The 21,619-nt window shown below is 32.9% G+C and overlaps 1 pseudogene; it reads left to right on the forward strand.

The window, feature by feature from the left end:
- The first annotated feature begins 8,336 nt into the window (after positions 1-8,336).
- Positions 8,337-11,990, forward strand: LOC149557341 (putative galacturonosyltransferase-like 4 pseudogene; annotated as a pseudogene).
- Positions 11,991-21,619: the final 9,629 nt, after the last annotated feature.

The raw sequence follows: 21,619 nt of genomic DNA on the forward strand, positions 1-21,619 counted from the left end.
TATGAGATATAATATTACTTCTTGCTTAACCAAGAAACCAATCTTCCTCCAAGAAAGAATGCTTCTCAACTGGTGCTCTTTCTTTCAACCATATTTCCTGCCCAATCATCATTAGTATAAGCATATAAAGTGAAATCATTAAATCTATCATACCATAATCTGAAGCCTAATTTTCCCTTCAGATATCTAAATATCCTCTTAACTACTACATAATGTGCTTCTCTAGGGTTAGTTTATAATCTTGCAACAATTCCAACTGCATTTTCTATATATGGCCTTGTGTGAGTCAGATATTGCAATCCTCCAATTGTAGAACTATACTTCTTCTACTCAATAGTAAGTGTCTAATACTTTATAGATAACTTGTGTCCAATTAGCATAGGTGTTCCAACTAGTTTACATGTTTCCAAACCAAAACTTTTCAACAGATCTTTCAAATACTTAGTCTGAGAAATAAAGGTTCCTTCTTTATCCTGCATAGTCCGCAATCCTAGGAAGTATTTCATTTGCCCTATCATGCTCATTTAAAATTCCTTCTTCATTTCTTCTACAAAATTGTCACTTTCACTATCATCTCCTCCAACTATGATATCATGAACAAATATTACCAAAATCAACAATCTATCACCTATTTCTTTGAAGTATAGATTACTATCTACCATACCTTTTCTAAATTCAAGTTTTGTGAAATGTTTGTCCAACCTTGCATACTAGGTTTTAGGTGCTTGTTTTAAGCCATATAATACTTTCTTTAATCTACATACCACGTCCTTGTCATCTATTAATGGAAAAACTTAAGGCTATTCTATGTATACCTCTTCTTCATGTTCTCCATTTAGAAATGTTAACCTAGCATCCATCGGATACACTTTGAATTTCTTATGTGTTGCTTAGGCTAGGAATAATCTAAATACGATAATTCTTGCCACATGAGCATATATTTCTTCATGGTATACTCCTTGTTGTGAGTAATGCTTACATACCAATCTTTCTTTTTTCCTTACAACTTCACCTTGTTCATTAATCTTGTTCCTGAATACCCATTTTGTTCCTATCACATTCTTGTTTACTAGTCTAGGGACTATTTGATCCAATTCTTCTTTCATAGCTAGCTTCCAATAGTCATCTTTGTATGCCTTATCTACATTCTTTGGTTCTACTTGAGATATGAAACATAGTTCTTCATTGATTATACTTCATTTCATCACACCTTTATCTTTTTGGCTGATGATCTACTATGGTGGATGATTCTTTGTCATATTCTTACCAGAAGTAGGAGTTGTTATCTCAACTCTTAGCTTTGTTCTAGGTTTTGAACTTTTTTGTTTCCTTAGCTCACCTTCATTCTTCAAATCATTGTTAGTCTCAAAGAATACTTCATAATTCTTTGGTTTAGTAACAATATTCTCATCATCAGAATTGTAGTCAACTATTCTTTTTTGTATTCTAAATTTCTCATCAACTCTTGCACTTTCAACAATAGTCTTAGTTCTCATATTATAGCATCTATAAGATCTACTTTTCAATGAACAACCAAGAAACATTCCTTCATCACTCTTAGAATCAAATTTACCAACATTATCATCTCTTTTGATATAACATTTTTTGCAAACAATTCTAAAATACTTAACTATAGGTGAGTGGCCAAACCATAGTTCATAAGGGTTCTTGTTTGTGTCTTTCCTAGCCTGCACTTAGTTCATAGTATAAACTTTTGTATTCATAGAAACTCTCGAAAACTCTAGGAGTTAAAAGTTGTCTTTTGATTCCATTAGTTTCACAAAATATGTTAAACTCATTTGAAGAAAACTCTCCTCCTGTATTCGATCTTAAACATTTAATCTTCATAACTAATTCATTGTCAAATCTATTCTTGAATATCTTGAACTTGTCATATGCCTCAGATTTCTCTTTAAGAAATGCAACCCACATCATTCTAGAAAAGTCATCAAAAATAATCATAAAGTACCTTTCAGCATAGAATCCTTTAGTCTTTGGAGGACCACTAAGATCTATGTGTACAATCTCCAACTTTGCTATAGTAGTAAACTTCTTCCTGGGAAAAGAAGTTCTGTTATGCTTTGCCAATACATGTTCCTTGCAAATTGTGTTAGTATGCTTTACAATCTTAGAAAAATCTCTGACTGCAAACATGTTACTAGCTTTCACAATGTTGTAAAAGTTGATATGAAAAAATCTCTTATGCCATAACCAATTGTCATTTACTTTTGCAAAAAAACATGTCATTTTAGTGGGATTCAACTAGAATACATTACCTCTAGATCTATTCTTGTTTTGATTACCTTTCCATCTTTGTCTCTGATCATGTATGTCTTCCCTATGAATTGCAATTGATAACCTTTATCCACTAGTTGTCCAACACTCAAAAGATTGTGTTTTAAACCATCAAAAATGTATACATCCTTAGTGTTAGTTTTATCATCAAGAGTTGTAGATCCAATACCTTTAGCATGGAAAGTTGCAATGCCTCTGTCAAAACTTTTGAAATCAACAAACTTGTTCATATCACTAGTCATATGATGTGAACAACCACTGTCAATTATCCAATCAGATTTATTTTCAACTTGTGATATCAAATCCATTTTCTCTAGAATTTCCTCTTTAATAGCCACAAATCCTATCTCATCATCACTGGCACTTACTACTTCTTCATCAAATTCATCTTCCTTATTGACATAGAAACAATCGTTATCTCTTATAGGTTTGAACTTTCCTTTATACTTTTTCTCTCTTTTAGGACACTTAGATGCATAATGACCAAACTCATTACAAGTCCAACATTAAAAAATTTCTTACCATCTTTTTCTCTTCTTACAAAAAGACCTACTCCTTTTTCTATCTTTTTGTCCTCATCAAATCTACTACTATTAGCAAAATCTCCTCTAGCACTTATGCTCTGTGACATATTAGGTCAAATGTTTAGGGCACTAAAACTTATCTTTGTCCTAGACAATTTTGTAGACCATCTAAAGTCATTCTCAATTGCTTCAATTATGCCAATTAATGTTTGCTTATTGAAATTTTTGGCACAAGGGATTAACAACTATATCATTTGAGTTGCTTTCTTAAATGGTGGTGTTAAACTCTTCAATATCTTCCAAATCACTTCATCATCTTAGTTGGTTCCTCATTGAGATATGATACCTGTAGTAATTTTTGATATTCTACCTACATATGTTCCTATAGATTCATCTTCCATAATTTTAGCATCTTGAAATGCACAAATATATTTTTCTAGCTTGATTTTCTTAGAATGTTCATCACTTTCAAAGCTATTTTATAAATATTTTCAAATCTTATGAGAAGTATCAAATGTTTTTACCTAGTTGTATTCTTCTTCATACAGTGAAAACAATAATGCTTCTCTAGTTCTCATGTTGCACGCGAAAAGTTCTCTTTGTTCCTTAGTACAAGTTTCTAGCCCATCTTTACCAACAATTGTCTTTTCTAATTTTGTCAAGATCCAATATCTTTGACCCATATACAATAGATGTGTCTCCATCTTTTCTTTCTTGATGTCATAATTTGTTCTATCAAACTTTGAACTATCCCTTTTGAATATGCTAGCCATGGATCTCCCAAAGTTGTTAAACTTTATCTTCAAGGACTTCTTGCTTTGATACCAATTGTTAGATTTATAATAGTCCACCAATTGAGGGGGGGGGAGTGAATCAATTATCCAACTAAAACATTTATCAACCTTAATTAATCTTAACCATGTAACTAAAGTAAACAACAACCATAATAAGATGTGCATACACAATTACATCAGATTAGTTAACTAGGTATATCCTTGATTAGGGGGAAAATCATGGTGGGAATGATGCCCACAAAGATATATTGATATATATTCCTTGTTAGAGGATGGAGCCTGTTAGGAGTCTATAAACACATTTAGTATATAAGAGTCCCTATTAAGAGACTTTGAACCCTTGTTAGAAGATTCCAATCCTATTAGGAATTATAGAAGGCCAAAGGACCCACTATGCAAACTTCTAGGGAAAGACCACTGAACTTCACTATCTAACTAATGTCTCAACTATTCCTTGCAAAGTAATTGTGTGTGCTCTGCTTTATCCTCTTTTCTCTTTCCTATCAATTAGATCAATCATTGCCAAACCTTGTAGACTAGGTCACAAAACTCAAATATGACTCTCAAACCACATATCTCAAAATAAAAATTTGGAAATGAAGTTTTCTCCAACTTTTCTCTTCTATACTTATCTTTGCATATCAACCTAATTACTTGGTGTTCATATATTTTCTCCTCTTTTCACTCTTTTCCTTTTTCTCACTTCTATATCAAAGTAAAATATCCTTCCTTTATACTAAATCTATAAAAAAAATCCCTTTAGTCAGCTATTACACCTTCTCAATTAATTATTATAGGACCTCATTAAGAACAAATTTTACTTAGTTATATCATCAATGTGTTACCTTGTAACATGAATAAATTTATGCATGTATAATATTATGACAAACAAGCTTAGCAACATCAGCTCCAGAATGTCATCTACACATCTTTAACCTCGATTCTCAAAATAACAACTTTGCTAAGAGATATAACAAGTTTACCATAACATGCTTCTATAAACTCTATCTCTAAAAAATCTTCACCAAAACTTGAATAACTTCTTCCATACTTAATAATTTTGCACCCAAGGTTAGCTATATATACTAGATACTTAGTAGTATCTCCCATTAAACTCGCTAGTGAAAGTATCCAACTATCTATCTGTACCAACTTAATCTTTAATGTTGTTCTTCTATAAGATGCCACAAAAAATTGGTATGTTGACATCAATGACAAACATAGTCATGAATATAACATATCATTATGATAATGATCTAATAATATTTCTATAATACTCACCCATAGGAATATCATCAGCATTCATGCTTCCAACAAGCTGAGTTTTCCAATTTCTAGATTCAACCTAAATAAAAAAAGAAGAAAATAAAAATGAACAACATTCTCCAAAGATTTTTACATGTCACAAAAAAATTTTTCCTTATCCCATGACCAAAAGTCTCAGTATTACATCACATTCAAAGAAAAGGGAAGCACAAGAATTTTTAAGAAGAGACAAAAGATTTATTGTTCTCTATTATTTTCTGCTGGATTTTTCCACTAATCAAGTCCAATAACCCTAGGAATTAAAGAAGACACTGTTGGTCCTCAAAATTGTAGCCCAAATTTTGAGTAATTTTGAGAAATTGAACCCTACAAACGCATTTTCATGCTTATGTACCCGATTGTACTTGAGAGCCCCATGAGGTGTTTAATGTTTCTAACACCATCCATTCAGCCTATCCATGTGTTCCATGAAGTTAAATTGATATTTTGAGTCATTTCAGAAAGTCTTGTTTTGAGCAATTGTCAAATCTGCATTTTTTTACCTTAGGGTCAAATAGCGATAGGAGGTTGTGTTTTCCATTGAATATCTCACACCCAGAAACACTTCATGACTCGCCACTTTGGGAGTGTTTAGTGTCTATACCTGAGAACCTATGTTCCATATTTTGAGTCATTTCAAGTTCACTTGATTAGGTTTTGAATCCCTCAAAGTTGGTCAGTTACTGTTTTCATGCTTTTGAAATTATTTCTGAATTCTGGGAAGCCTTGTCTGACCCATCATAACTTTTGATTAGTTGATCAAAATGTTGAAATTCCTTTTGCATTGAATTTTAGATGTCAAATACTTGTCATGTTTCAAGTTTCATCTCTTGACGAATCTATTTGATCAGTTTTCAAATGCGATTCCAAATAATTTTTTTATCTTTTTACTGATGTCATAAAGTGCAGATGGTTTGGTACCCCAATTCAAAATGTTATATCTTGAGATATATGACTATTTAGATCAAATAGATTGTACCATTGTGTTGTCCACTAAAAATTCTTTAAGTGTGCTAGTTTTCAAATCTTGACAAATCCATTTCCACACTTTTCCAGGTCAATTCCATTTGCAAAAATCACTTTCTATCATTGTTTCCAGTCATCAATTCTAAGTAGCTCACTTTAACTGATTGCCATTTGTGTCCAATTATTCATCATGATCCCAAATCATGGATACATATTGTCCTCATGACAGAGAATCAATGCTCCAGTTTTCATCTTCCCACATGTCAGTTTGCCCAGTTTTTGAAGCTGATTCCAAATGCAATTTATAGTTTTTTGACATGTTTATCTACAAGTGATTTTAAGAGGTCAATTTTGATAGCAAATATATTTTGATCTTGAGTTCGTCGTGAGATGAGATTTCACAAGGTGCAAGTATGCAGAACAGAGAGTCAGTGTACTAGTTTTCAGAGCCTTATCGGATGTTTAGATCAGTTTTTAAGGCCAATCAATAGACCTTCTAGCATAAAAATCACAGTTGCAAAAAGAGGTGAAATAAGTTTTAAAAGGTTAAAAAATGATGCAGATTGATTAATTCTTCATCAAATCGGTATCAGATGTTCTATGGATCAGTTGGACAGTTCAAATGTTTGAAAATGAAATTTTTTTTAGTCAAGCCCACTTTGGGGCCCAACTACTCCTGTCAAACTGATATGGTGTTTAGAATATTATGATCTGAGGGCATCATTGCAAGTCAATTGGTACAAAAGGATTTATTGAACGTGTGAACTTAAGTTATAATTTTTTTTTCATTTTTAGACCATGGTAAAGAAACTGGAAGGAGAATCTATTTTAGAGCTTGACAAAGAAACATATTTGAGGACTAGAAACAAGCTCATAATGGAATCAGTGTCTCAGAGTCAGAGTAACTCAATAGAGATTAGAGTGTTCACACAAAAGGATTCAGTTTCATCATCAAGTAATATTGAAGCTATTAGTTGTTTGAACACAGATATTCTAAATTCCAATGCTACATATCTTTTGACAAGAAGATTCCTATACAAGGGGAGGGCATTGGGCTTATAGGAAGGAAAACAAAGAAAGATCTTGGTGGTCAAATTTACAAAGGAGAAATGATAGATTTTGATTATAAAGCTAACTATTATAAGATTAAGTGCGAAGATGGTGATGAATAAGAGTTTGAGTGGAATGAACTGGAGATGAAATTGATTCCTTCTAATCAAAAACCTCTTTCATTCAAAAACATGCTTCATGCCTATAACATGGCTATAAAGCCTAAGGGAAATGACCATCCTATTTCAAACAAAGAAAATGCAGAGACATTCTACCAAATCTAGTTTTAGTTGAGGGAGAAATAAAAAAATTGCAAATGTTTTGGAGGAATTTAAAGAGGGCTTGTATTGGAAAGAATATTCATCTGGACATTTGGTGGGTCATTTTCAAACTAGATTGGAACATCCCTAAAAAATTGGTGTCTTACCCCAAGATGAAAAGAAAGTGGATCAAACATCAAAGATGGAGAAAAATAAATAAATAAAGATGAGCAGGCAGAAGCCAATGATGGTATTGCTGAGGGATAAATGCACTGAATATGAGGCCAAGTTGATGTTGACCCCATGTTGAAACATGCAGTGGCATACTTTGGCTAGAGCTAGAGCATTCTTGAAATGAAATTTTGTAGCCTGTTATACAATGTGCCAAAGAACTTCCACCAAATGATAGTAGGGTCCAAGGCGGCTAATGGAAGGAGATGCCACATTTTTTAGGGGGAGCAAATATACATAAGCCACAGAAAAGAGCAGTCTACGACCATAGCCAAGCACACAAATAAACAAGGAACATCCACGCATAGCAAGGACCAATTATGGAGAAGTCAACGAATAGTGTTTAAAGAAAAAGACGTCCATGCAAAAGAAAACAGAACCCATGCATTCAATAAAGACATCATGCAAAGAAGTAATCCAAGACACCATGTGCAAGAAGCCATAGCAAGAAAAAGGGAGTCCACACGCATGGCCAAACAAAGATAAAAGGCAACGGAAGAGATTAAAAAATCCACCCACATTAAAGAAAAATGCATGAAGGGTGAGGCCGCTCACATATGCAGTGGAACCCAAGTTTGAAAACTTTCCTGAGAAAAAAACAAGGTCTCAAGCATTTGTCCCACATTGGTCATGATTCGGGACATTATGCTATTTAAATAACATAACACTCATGTTTTGAGTTGTCTATGAGACAAGCACTTTTGAAGTGCAAGCCATGCTGTGGGACCCACTCGACTACGCTGTGGTCGCATAGTCAAACCTATTTTGACCCGTATGAGCAGAAAGAAAAATCTAAGTCTCTATGGGCTTATGCTTACGCATAAGATCAGAAGGAAAAATCTAGGCATCTACGGGCTTACGCTTAGTGCATATGAGTAGAGGTAGATATGTTGAGGCATTTCGATCTTTCGATGGTCCAAGCTTCACGCATGGGCGTAAAAAAAATTTCCAAGCTCTCCGATGATATGCAAATTGAAGACCCCGTAGGCCCGGGAAGTGAGTTTTGAACATCTCCAGTGATACGCATGAATGTAAGGACGTAAAGTAAGAGGTTGAGCATGAGAACATAAGGAAAATTTCAAAAGCCTTCATTCTTACGAAAATGCATGAGTGTGAAGACGTAAATGGAGATGAGAAAGGGTCCCGGGGCTATGGGATAGGAGGATATTAATAAAATATTAAAGCATTATAGCTTCGTGAGAATGTAAGGGAAAAAATGAAAGCCTCTGGTGCTACTGAGAAGGAATGAGGAAAATTGATTAATGTTAAAATATTAATTAATTTAAAATATCTCAAATGTTGCAGGGAAAATTAGGAGTCGAAAAGTGGCAAAGGGGCAGAGGAGATATTGAAAACAAAATGAAATTTTAGAAAAGTTATTCAGACACATGATGAAACATTTGAATTATTTTAAATTTTTATATAGTTCAGACTATATGATTTTTAAAATTTTTGAATTTTAATGCCAAGCCACAGTTTAGACTAGATTTTACAAACTGCTACCAAGGGGGTGTTTTTTTGTCCAAACTAGGTAGTACAGTATACCGTTCGAACTGGGATGATCTGAATTTTCCAAATTTGAGGTCAGAATTTGCACAGCAATTCACCGGTTCAGTCTGTAATCAGTTTTGTGTTTTTCGAGGCCTTCTTAGTAAAAGGGGCAGAATTCATCATGAATTGTCAGAATCAGTTGGGGAACATGTATTGGAGTCTTTTGATGCCAATACAAAATCTGGAAAAAGTTTTCATCCTTCTAGAGTTCAATTTTAACTGATTTTATGCTATTCTTATGAGTTCAAATCAAGAATCAAATTAGTTATTCTTCAAATATCTCAGATATTTTGTGATGGTGGAGGCTAAATGATGAAGATTTGATTCACCAGTTGAGGGGAGAGATTAGAGAGTTGTTCTAACCTGTTGAGAAGGTTTTCCAAGTGGCCAAATGTCATGTTTTGATCAGATTCAGAAATTAACTCTTCTCCTATATCTTCTTTTTCTCATCTATTGTAAGAGTTCCAATTTTTATCATTGAGAAACCAATAAGTTGGCAATTTTCTGTAAGCAATACCAGCAGGGTTCCAGTTGTTACTGTGAAACCATTTTCTTTAGCAAATTTTCTCTTGTATGAACAACACTAAGAAGGATAGTATAGATAGTTTAGATCTGTTAGGTGTTTTCATGCTTTCATTTTATGCATATGGTTGTATTGTTTCAAGGAAATTAATACAAAGAATAGCAGAATTTCATGAGTTTCATCTTGAATATTGTCTCCTTTATCAATGAGCTTCAATGTTTTATGGTCTTTGAACAAAGAGCCTAGATCATAGTTGTAGTCCCTTAAGGTTGTATGTTATTTCATTGTTGCTCATAACTCAAGTAGTTATGTAAATGCTTCAGGGAACATGGTTGTAAGTTTACTGATGGGGATATCATGTAAGAATGAGGTTCAGATTGAGCATTGATGTCTATTTACAAGTTGAATAGATAGATCATATATCTAAATATATAAATAAGTATTAGATATCCATATGTATACATTTGATTCGTGGATTTGTCCAATGGATTAGGCACTAGTCAGTTACAGGATTATTAAAATCTTACTACTGCATATCTGAGGTTTTGTTGAAATTCAACATTATTAAATGAAAAGTGTTTTCACCTTTCATGTTGAAGGAGCTATAATTGTTTAACCCTCACTCAGCTTATGAGATTCATAGATTTGCATTTAGCTACTATAGATTTGTGTCATTTCATGAGTTATTAGGAGATATAAGGGGTTTTCATCTGCATTAAATAGATTTAGGGATATGTTTTGCACTGGTATGGTATCAATTGAATCTGAGGTCTACCCGCCTAGGTCTTGCAGAGCCTGAAGAAGAAGAAGGGTTTAGCCTTATAGTTAGCTCTATGTCTGAAATGATATGTTGATAATAGGAGTTAGCTACCCCTAGATGTGTCATATTCTCATGGGGATAATTGAAAACCCTCCATCGTTTTCAAACACCAACAGACACCACCCAGAAAATCATACAAAAATTACATAGAGAATGCAATACACTCTCAGAGGTAGATCTTTTGTGGGAACAATTTAAATGGCTTGATATAGAAAACAAAGGATGAAAACTAAATTTAAGGAACAAAGACAGAGAAAAATTTCTAGTGATTACATAAATTACTCTATTATATCATACAAAAACTTGCTACCTGTTCAACTTTATTCTCGTGGAGGTTTGAGGGAAGCCTTGTGGACCAAGGTACTGACAAATGTGAATGTGATCCTCATACTTATTTAAAAGGCACCTGTCATGAGCTGTCTGAGTAAAAACAATTGTATATATTCTCAATCTCATTGTACTTGTTCTAAAGCCATTACCATCTGCATACACACATGGATAGGAATCATTTTAAAAATGAAAGCATCCCATGTACTCTCATGCAATAATCATTTCAATTGATTTAATGAATCAGTGATTATCCCCTCAAACAAATGCAATCTAGTCCTTTATGCAATGTCAGGCGTAGCTAATCTTCCTTTCAATTACATTATTCTATTGCACTGTTCATGTTCTTCATAGAAAATCCCAAGCTCATAAGAACCAAATTCAACAAATTATTTTAATAATATCACTAGTCATTCAAATAGAGAGACTACAAAATAGAGGAAAACAAAGCAAGGAGAGAAATTTGTTTAAAAAAAGAAAAAGATTATTTTACATATTGTTACAGTAGAAAGACATTACTTTTTTGCACAATCCAAAGCCGACCTGTATAATTTATAAATCAGTGCATTTATAAAGAGAATGACTTTGAGTTTTTAACATAGTCCAAACCTCACTTGTATAATATATGAAAGTTATTTGTTCCATTTTCTACTCGCTCACTAGTATCTGCAATTGCATAAGGTGTTGAAATCGTCTTTTCCTTTCCTCAACTTTGAGCTTTATGCTTTTGATGAAACACTCGTTAATGGCCTCATTTTGAGTTGTGCCAGAGAAGCTTTAGAGAAGCCTTTGAATTACACTCGAATTTATCTGTCATATATTCTGCCGCCTTGTGTAGAAAGAGTGATTTATCTGAATTATGATCTTATTGCAATACAAGATATTAAGAATCCAATCGGAGCCTGAGTATTTCCATGCAAATCTGAGGAGTTATTTTCCACATGCCTTTAGGTCTTATGGCTATTTGACCAGAACATTTGAGAGGACGAGGCTCTGTTATTTCAATACATTAATGGTGATTGGTCTTCTGAAATGGTATCAGAATAATTGCAGGGGAGTGGTGGAGCAGTGGATGATAATACAGAAGGAGAAGAGAATATATCATTTAGGATCTCTACCTCTATTTATTTTGGCATTTGGGGGAATGGTTAAGGGCATGGATATAGATGGAATCAGCACGACCTGGGAGCAGATAATACAATGGACAGGTGTCGATCACAATTTCTAGGACTCTTGAGTGTGTTCCATTAGAGTGCAGAGGGAAAACCCTGGCTTCACCTGGATTCCAGAAGCCACTGCCCTTTGGACACAGTTTTGTCTCCATATGACCTCTATTTTGCATGAAAGAGAAATAAATATAATCATTTTCATTACCCTCAGCTCACCATCACTCGCCGGATGCGCTCGTGAAGGATTTAAGGAGCCCGCCATTTGACTGGGAAGATGAGATACTTCATCATTTTTCTCTTCACTGCAGAATAGTTATTTGTTTAGGATCGTTCAAAAAGTTTTACACAGGTTTTGTGTTATTTGTATTTACTAATCTCTCCCATGGTAGGCAGGATTTCACAGGTTTCTTAGATAATTGTGTACTTGAAGTCTCTATACATCCTTTTCGACATTTTGTAACTTGAAAACCCCTGAAATTTGAACTTTCCAAACACATTCTCGATTTTGAAGAAATAAAAAATATATCAATATCTATATAACAAATTACAACATTGGCAATTTTAAAATCTACATATTGTTATCAAGATTCAATTGTGTAGGTTATTTCTTGTCAAAACTCATTGATCCGTGTTTCACCAGATCCACAAACCCATGTCTCATAAGAATGAATGAAATGCTAAACACGCATTGGATCTAGGTGATTCTTAGAGAGGTGAAGCACCAAAAGGAGGTTAAGCGTGCTCAATTTGAAATTCACCTAGATCCAATGAATATGGGTCAATGAATTTGAGTCAAAAAAATAATAGAGATAGCAATATCATGATTTGACTTGTTGTGGGAAATATCTCCTACTTATCAAATTTTAAATGAAAATAACTTCAAAAAGTTTTTTAAAAAAAATTATGATTTTTAACAACAAAACAAACTTAGAAAAATGTGTTTTTTTTCACTTTTTTTTTTAAAACTAAAAAGTAAATCAAATAGAGTACACATAAATTTTTAGTGAAGTGTTAAAAAATCTAATTCTAGATTTGAGGTTTCAATTAATAATTTACTGAGTATTATTAAATTTCTGAACAAAAAGCAAAGCTTGAAGAATCAAAAAGATATAAATGTTGTACATGCTTGAACATCAAATATCTTGAAATTCAAGTGTGAAACTTTATTTTTCAAAGTAAATATTTTTTCAAACTTAAAACTTCTTGAATGAGTCTCTATGTTAAAAAGGATAAGAGTTACTACATTCATTCTTACTAAAAAAATAAAACCAAAACAAATTTTAACCCTAAATATATAATTTATGATTCATTACCTCGAGATAATCATAGAAAAGGTTGGAAGTAAATGATTACCCTTATCCACATAAATAATCGTCCTTGATAAACTTGAGAATCCGAAATGATCCTCCATTATAATAGTCATCTTCTATAGAAAATCCCCTTCCATAATCTTCAAGCTATTATATATCTTCATAAATTTAAAACTTCCCACTCTCAATTTCTATATAATTTAGTGAATTTGAGTTAAGTTTATATTATGGAAGACAAATGGTCTTGCATAATAATTCACATATATTTATAAATAGCACATGCAATTCACACACATATAATAGAAATCATGATATCCTAATAAGTATTTCACTATTAAAAGTTGATGGTCTTATTAATGCATGAAGAATCATTATCTTGCTAATCTCCTTCCATAATGCTCAGAAATAAAATTCACATTAAAACACTTAAATATATATATTTTGAAACATATTAAAACATCAATTTTAAATTAAAATATAATAATCTAAATATATGAACATCAAAGTATTAATAAATACAAGTAATAATTAGTTAATTAACATAAATTATAAATTATATATAAATAAAAACTTAAAATATAATAAGTTAGATATTTAAAATTTAATTATAAATACTATTAAAGTAAAAATAAATAATAAACCTAAGCACTAAAACACAATGGCAAACCATGAGCCTCATATCTAGGATATCTTGGATCAAGTGTACTCAAGCTTAACACATAATAAAAATAATAAAAATTATAATATTATTATTATCATCAAGGCTTCTACTTATTACCTATCAAAAAATGAATAATAATAAATAATAAACCTCTTAATTTAATTTAATATTTAATGTTAATAGTAAAGAGCATTCAAACTCAAGAAGTATTGGGATGGGCAACCTCCTAGGATGTCCTAATGCTTCACCTCTATGTGAGTCAACTAAATGCAATGAGTGTTTAGTGTTCTATTTATTCTTGTGAGAGATGAGTTCTTATGAATTACTAATTATGAAACATGGGTCAATGAGTTTGACTCAAAAAATGTAGAAAATCCTATTAGCAATATCATAATCTTTGAATTATGATCAAATTTGAAAGAAAAAATAATAGAGGATAAACAATCATTTATTTAAAAATTTTAGCTTATCTAATCAATTATTTAGTTGTGATTTTTTTGATGGCTAAATTAGTCACTTATTTAGTCATTTAGACTTGTGAGTTACAAAAACTTAATAGAATTTGATCATTTTTAGTCACCTAGTGATTTATTTTCCAAATTTCTACTAGTGGTGTTGATGGATCTTATTAGTGTCTACCAAAATGGAAGTGCTAACAGAGTAGAATGAAGGTAGTGTTGACTAAGCTTTAGTATCAATTGAGCCCTTCAATATCTACCAAGTTCTCTAGTGTTCACTAAGTCATTAGTGCTAACTGAGTTCATGCTACTTTTGAGTGATGAATGTGAACCGTGTAGTAATGTCAACCAAGTGCCAAATCTTGCCAAATTTAGAGTGTTTCCAAGTGACATAAGATCACCCAAGTGGTATTCAAAGCCTGAGTTTTAGCAGTGAGTCGATTTGGTGAAGATTATTGAATTTGGTGTTGTAGCCGACTCCAAAAGGTAATGATTTAGATTGGTATATATGTAATACATCTTGTCATATCCAATTGAGAGCAAGTAACAAGTAAGAAGAAGAATGAGTTTTAATTAGAAGAAGGCTATAAGAAATATAAGGGAAAGCATAGTCTTATCTATCACATCAAGGTTGATTAGTTTACATCATAGGAAACTCATTCAGCAAACCTAGTTGCAGATAAGAAATCAGCCACTAATTCATCCTAATAGGTGCATTAGTCAAATCCTCTAACAAGGTGGACTAAATAGTCTTGTGCAAAATCTCCTAACCGAATGCATACTTAATTGGATTCTATAAATCCTTTCATAAGGTGGAGCTAATAGTCCTTATTGCTCCTAATAGGGAAGCTTGTCAGAAGTGATCAATTGTAAGTTTTAACAAGATAACTATATACTGCAATATTAAAGTTTGTGGGTATCATCCCCACCCCAATTTTACTTTCTATTTCAAAGTTTTTTGGGTTACAAAATATTGTGTCAAGTGTTATGAATGTTTTATTGCTTTTAATCTTTCATGCATGCAATTGGATCGGATTATATTATGAAGGTTTAATTGATGAATTAAACTATAAGTTTTATTGGTTCCTGATTCATGCTCCCCCATCTTAGTCACCTATTCTATACTAAATTTCCAATAATTGGTATAAGAGCTTTGGTTCTCACATCGGAAGTTTAGCTACTTGAGAAAAGATCAAAGGTAATGGAAGTGTATAGACTAGAGAAAGCTATTGAGAATGAAAATTTGAATCTAGAATTGGCCATGGATCCATACAAGAAAAAGAAGGAGGAGCTCTCTCAATCCTTGAAAAGAATAAAAGTTCTTGCAACACAACAAAATGAAAATCTCTACACAAAAGAAAGAATTGAAGATATTTTCCAAGATAAGAGTTCAAATGAAGTTGATGCAACAATCAAAGACCTACTTGAAAATTATCTCATTCTTATGAAGAGGTCAGAAAGATAAAAAGAGAGCAAGAAATTCAATCAGTCAAAGTGTGTGAACATATGGAATAAAAAGACAAAGCCAAAGAAAAGGAGAGATTGCTAAAAATAGAAGAAAATGATAATGAAATTCTTCAACAAGCAGATTTGATCGATCAACTCAATGATGCAAATCAAGAGTTTATCAACTTGATGACAGAGAATGAAAGATTGCAAAATGATCTCAGCATAGAAAAGAAAACCAATAAAAGGATGATGAAATCTCAAGAAAGCATGAATCAATTGAATGAGAAAACTCAATTCAGACACAAAGGTAAAGTTGGATTAGGATATATAGATGAAGGTGAATCATCTCAGCAAGGAGGTCAAAAGAATAAAAGACCTACTCATAATCATTGTGGAAAGATAAGGCATACATCAAACAAGTATTGGAGCAATGGAAAATCAAGATTTAGTGGAAAGTTTTAGAGTTGTAATAAACAAGGACATAAAGCAAGTGAATGTAAAGAGAAAACCAAGCTAAAGAAAAGTGTTGCAATTGTAATAAACAAGGGCATAAATCTTCAAAATACAAAACCAAGAAATGGAACCTAGCAAAACAAATTTTCAAAGCTATATTTCATTGGGATTATAACACATGGTGTAGATGTCACTATTTTTATGAGTATGGGAACATTGGAGAAAATTTCATAAGAACTCACATAAGGAAGAGACACTCTACAAAAAGATATTTTGTATGCACAAAAATTGGACACCTAGCCAAGAATTGTATGAACCAAGGTAGACTTGAAGATGAAAAGAGAGAAAAGTCTGATAATATCATAATTCAAATGAGGAAGAAATAGATAAGGAAATCTCCTTAGAATGCAAGTCAAAGTCCTAAAAATGTTGACATCCAAGTCAATAAGTTGGGTGACTCAATAATTTCAAACTAGTTATCCATGGAGACCACTAGAATTATGATTCTAAGGATATATCTCATCTCTATTCTAGTCAACAAGCAAGAAGATCTAAATCATCATTTTGAATGCACTAGGATTACCGAGTTGGATAATAGTTGCAGTGATGTACAAGACCTTACCAAGAAAGGTCAGGTTACAAGCCCTTACTAGGCTAGGTTAGGTTGCATGATCTAACTAAGCTTGGATATAGATGGTTAGGTGGAGACTCTACCAAGTTGAAGACTTCTCCCACTTGAAGACCTTACCAAGTTTGAAGGAATTCGCTGAGTTGGATAGGATTTCATTGAGCTAACTATTGTATGACACATTAATGGTGACTTAAAGACAAAATTTGGTTAAAAAGAAGAAATTAAAGGTTTTGTTTTCACCACAAATTTCAAAGAAAATAGAGTAGAGAAACTTTGAGCCCCTAAGTGATTCAGAGAAGATTTGTCAAAGTTTATCCTTCCATCATTAAGAGAAATGGCATCTTCCTCTAGAAACCAAGTGAAGAAAGGTCCATAAATGTTGATCTGAGGTGTTGAACGAGAAGTCCCAATATTCAAATTATGTCCAGTGATTGTAGAAGAACTTGACCCAGTTGGAGCACAATCTCAAATCCCTCTAAAGGTACTCCTAATTCATGAAATTTGATCATTTTATCATTGTTCAATTTAGGAATTATTGTCCATAAAGTTAAACTAAGCATATAAAGCATTGTGCATGGATGGAAATTTGAAACTTGAGCAAAAGAATTTAGAAGCAAAGGGCTTGATCCATATCTTGCACATGCCAAGGGACTTTTAAGGAAAGTGGATTAGGTTTATCCTCAATCAAGTCCACAACATGCAACTATGGCTTGATCAACCTATTTAGATCACAAAGAAGATGATTCATAGGGTTACAAGGTTACCTAAGACCAAAAATGAGAAAACTATCAAAACCTTAGGTCAGGTTGAAGTAGCAAGGAAGGCTCTTCCTGAGTGGGATGGCAGACGTATGAAGTTGAATGGAGTTACAGATATGGAGATTAAATTTGGTATACATGTTATTTCCCACAAAATTTATAGTTTGAGTAGAATGAAAAACATTCCACATGAAGCTGTTGACTTAGCATTCAAAGTGGTCAAGAACAATCTATCATTCGACCTTGTCGAGTTATAGCTAAACCAGCTATGCAAGAACATGGAGAGCATCTAAGTGTTCAAGACAAATCCATGTAATTTTCGATCACTCTTGACCTCTCTCTTATTTTATGTACAAAAATTATTTCCTTCCAAAGGTATTGTAGTATAGAAGAAGTATATACCTATTGTATATCAGATAAATGAATTTGTAGCTAATATGGGAGATAATTTTGAGGGCATCATGGATGCATATTTTGAAACATTCAAGGAGATAATGGAGAGTAGATTTACGATACCCAAATAGCTAGTTGATGACTATGAACAAGATATATGCTTCCTTATAGACTATGACAAGGTGCATATATAGGCAGTTAGGCCAAGGTTGGTATGGGTTAAACCCCTTGGATATGAAGTGAACATTGATCATACAAGAGATATAATTGAGGCTCCTGTAGATGAGCCAACATACTATAAGGCACCATACTTTTGTACCTATGAAGAAGCTAAGGCCAGGATTTCTTAAAATGAAATGGAGATGACATAGAAGAAGAGGAATCAGAAGAGGAAGCTATAGAACAAGAGGAACCTGAAGAAGAAAGGCCTCCTAAGAAAAAGGGGAAGGTTATAATCACAAGGCCAATAAGGTCCTCTCCTATAGTATTCATAAGAAGACCTGAAAAATCTAGAAGGAAGCTCGAATTCCAAGACAAAGAAGATGAAGAAGAGCAACAAGTTACCTTCAAAATTTTTGCCCCTACCTTGGAAGAAAGACTAGAAAGCCTCTCAAAAGGTGGAGGTATGACTTAATTTAATTCTGTTAAGTATGATAGTAGGCAGATGGAAGAAAAGAAGAAAATAGAGGATGCCTTCATGGTAAAAATGACCAAATGGAAGTATTCTCTGAGTGATCTATCTGCTCAAGTTCCATATGTTATACTGAAGGAAGTTACACCTAAACAAGAGAATCTAGTAAGTGTTGTCTTTGAAATTCGGGAACAAACCTTGAGAAAGCTTATCCCAAATTTGACAAATAAGAAAGTGAAGGAAGAATTGACCAAGCATGAACAAAATTTTACCCTTAAGTTCAATGCATTCTTGATTTTGTCAAATGACATAGAATTAGTTGTACAATCTACTACAACTAAATGGAAAAATATCTATGGATTTCATGAGGTAAATCCTACTAAGGAGGTTGTATAAATAGATGGTAAGGATTATAAGGAAAAGGATGATGAAGAGGATGTTGAAAAAATTGATGAAATAGATAATGTAGAAGAAGATGATGAGGAGGATTAAGCAGTAAGTGGTGATCTTCCTAAAATTCAAAGCATTCAAGACTCAAATCCTGAGAAGATAGTAGAAAAAGTAATGGCCTCCCTCCCACTCTCTTTGAGCAAATATTTTTTTCTATTTAGCTCAAGGAAGGCTACTACCAAGTCAATTGAGGTAAACATTGTTCCACTGAGCACCCAATTGACTATTGGAGCAATTCTGCTAAGTGCAATGATGAGTTTTGTTTCCACCACTTCATCTATTAAGCAACAGGGTCCACTTTTCTCACCATTAGGCTAGATAGAGTCCGAGCAAGGAATAATAAGTTCTCTTGCTATTACTATTATCTCTCCATTGAGAAATATTGTTTCTACTACTATTGTTTCTATTGTGAGTGCAATGAAATTTGAGGTTAAGCCTCAACCGAGCACTGAACATTTGAGTAAATGAAAATAAATTATTCCTTCTATTGTAATAAAGGAAAAATGAAAAGAAATAGAAGTCTCCAATGATGAGATTGATCTAGAGGAAGAGATAGTTATACCAGACTAGGATCTCTACAATCGAACTCCTAATGAGATGGACACCCTTGGAGAGCTATGTAAGAAAATTTCTAGATAGCAGAAGTTGAGAGCTGAAAACAAAAAGATAAATCAAGTGCTTGAAGACATTAAGGGTATATTTGTTGATACACTTAGTATGGAGTTTGATGAGAAGAACCCATATTGTATCAACTTGTTGGCATTGTTCAAAATTTTAATGAATAATTGAGTGGATAAGAAAAACTACTGCAGAGTGAAGAAAGGAAATTTGAGAACAAAGTTTTGGAGAAGGCAGCACATAAAATTGGCATTGATCAAGTGGAATTGTCCACTAGCCTATCTAATTTTGAGAATTATGTAAATAATATAGTTTCTTTATTTGTTAAGTGATGGTACAAGTTTCACCAATGAAGTAAAGGACAAGTTGTCTAAGATAGACACTAAATTGAAGGAAAGTGCACATTATTTGTCACTTGACCCTAGCACCAATTTTGCAAATTATATGAAAATCATATCTTTGATAAATTTGTAGGCATAATTGTTGAGGGAAGAAGCTAGAATCAGAGCCAGAGTGATAGAGATTCAGTGTTTGATAATTCCCCACATGGATGTAATGCAAAAATATATTGTGCATGCCAAAACATTAATCCATGATAATAAGTTTTCAATTGTTGATCACATGAAGGAATTATCTGCTGAAGTGTAAATAGCTTTGAATAGTTCCAAAGTTTTGAGGTGAATTGGGACAAAACCATGTCCATAATTTTGAACATACATAGTGATTTCCTTTCACATTTTGGTATTACCTTGTAAATATGCTTTTTTTTGGAATTTGTGTCAAAGAAGGGGCAAATAAGTTATATCATACAAAAAGAAGATACATACACACACACAGACACACACAAGGGCAAAATGTATATCATAAGGAAATATATCTATCAGGAGGAAGAAGAAAATATGTAAAGCAAAGTTGCAATAACATTTTTTGAAAAATCCAAAACAAAGTCAGTGTTTACCAAGAAATAGTTTCAATAGTCAAAACCAAGTTATAGACCCAATCATATTAATATGGAAATTTTTGACTTATACTTTTGAGTATTCAGTATTTTGGTATGATAAGTGTTTTTTTCACTAATTCCAAAGAGGGAGTGACCTTATGGTCAAATTATTTGCCAATTAATGACTAAACACTTAATCAAATTGATTCATTACATTGCTACCAAGATTTATAGTTGCTACCAAGCCTCATATATAGATAGTAGTGTATGCCAAGCTTTACAATAGCTACCAAACCTCACATACAAATAGAAGAGTCTACCAATTCGTAAATTCTACCAAGCTCATTAGTGTAAACCATGCAGGAAGTAGTGTTAACCGAGCTCTGTAGTGTTCACTGAGCTTATCAGTGTCTACTAAGATGGTAGTGTTAATGAAGTAGAATGAAGATAGTGTTTACTAAGTTGCAGTGTCAACCGAGCCATTCAGTATCTATGGAGTTCTCAAGTATTCATTGAGTCATTAGTTTTAACTATTGGAATACTTTAGAATAACTGAGAGGGGGGGTGTTGAATCAATTATCCAAGGTCTAAATGTATAAATAAAACATTTCACAGCTTAGTGAACCCATAAAACATTTATCATCATGCATGCATCAATAAGATTATGCAATCACTTAAAACTTTTAGGTTACTATCAAATCAACTTGCAGAAATGTAAACATGAAACATAATAGATTCATCAACACATTTGACACAATGATTTACATGGAAACCCAATTTTGGAAAAAACCACCAATAGCATGATCTACTCTTTTTCACTCTTCTAAATTGATGTCCTGTGAAAGGCCAACCCTATTAAAGGTTACATTACACACTATTAAATGTGACCCTATTAAAGGATTTTAATCACCCTATTAGGAGTGAGCCTTGTTAGAGGACTTCAGACCATTCACTTGGAATGTCACCTAGTTAAAGGATTTACAAATGACTGTTAGGTCAACCTTAATCCAAAGGATTTAACAATAGTCTAATACAATTATTAGAGAGTAATA

The sequence above is a fragment of the Cupressus sempervirens genome, chromosome 5 (assembly GCF_028749045.1).
Source record: "Cupressus sempervirens isolate cs-2001-9-10 chromosome 5, ASM2874904v1, whole genome shotgun sequence".
Taxonomy (NCBI): Eukaryota; Viridiplantae; Streptophyta; class Pinopsida; order Cupressales; family Cupressaceae; genus Cupressus; species Cupressus sempervirens.